Source organism: Morus notabilis, unplaced genomic scaffold (genome assembly GCF_000414095.1).
Source record: "Morus notabilis unplaced genomic scaffold, ASM41409v2 Scaffold314, whole genome shotgun sequence".
NCBI classification, from domain to species: domain Eukaryota; kingdom Viridiplantae; phylum Streptophyta; class Magnoliopsida; order Rosales; family Moraceae; genus Morus; species Morus notabilis.
In genome coordinates, this window is record NW_010360279.1 from 70,668 (window position 1) to 71,463 (window position 796).

The 796-nt window shown below is 46.0% G+C and overlaps 1 non-coding gene across 1 annotated transcript; it reads right to left on the reverse strand.

The window, feature by feature from the left end:
* Positions 1 to 399: 399 nt before the first annotated feature.
* On the reverse strand, positions 400 to 506 carry LOC112091249. Its single transcript, XR_002902058.1, has one exon. It is a non-coding gene; the product is annotated as a small nucleolar RNA R71 (small nucleolar RNA).
* Between the last annotated feature and the right edge of the window lie 290 nt (positions 507 to 796).

The following is a 796-nucleotide window of genomic DNA, read 5'->3' on the forward strand; positions in this document are numbered from 1 at the left end:
GTTGCAAATCCGTTCGCAATGACTCAAAACGAGGAGGTCCAGCAGAAGACGTTGAACGATTATCTCCACCCTACGCGTACGGCCACACCATCATGCATAATGTTTCCCCCAAATATGCCGAATTTGGATTTCAAGCCAGGCATGATCCAACTCCTGCCGACCTTTCACGGGTTAGAAAGCGAGAATCCATACGTTCATATTAGGGAGTTTGAAGAAGTAGTGGCCACTTTTCACAACCGAACTGAAGCCGTGGACTCTGTGTGATTGAAATTCTTTCCTTTCTCTTTGAAGGAAAAGGCTAAAAGCTGGTTGTATTCTCTGCGACCTAGGTCTATTGGAAGTTGGGAAGAAATGACGACATCATTTTTCAACAAGTATTTCCCTCACCATAAGACCAATGGTCTGAAGCGACAGATCTCGACCTTTACCCAAAAGGACAATGAAACTCTGTATCAAGTTTGGGAACGGTTCAAGGATCTGTTAAATCAGTGTCCCCACCATGGTTACGAGAGTTGGCGCCTCGTCAGTTATTTCTACGAAGGACTCACGATTCGAGAGCGCCAATTTGTGGAGATGATGTGCAATGGTGAATTTCTCCAAAAGGATCCCGAGGAGGCTTTTGAGTATCTCAACGAGTTAGCCGAAAAAGCCCACACTTGGACCAGACCTAGTGCTACTGACAGCACCAATAGGTCCCGACCGGTTGGAATCTATCAATTAAGGGAGGAGGACAACCTCAAAGCCCAAGTCAAATCTTTGACAAAGCAAATCGAGGCCCTCAAAGGCAAAGAAGGTA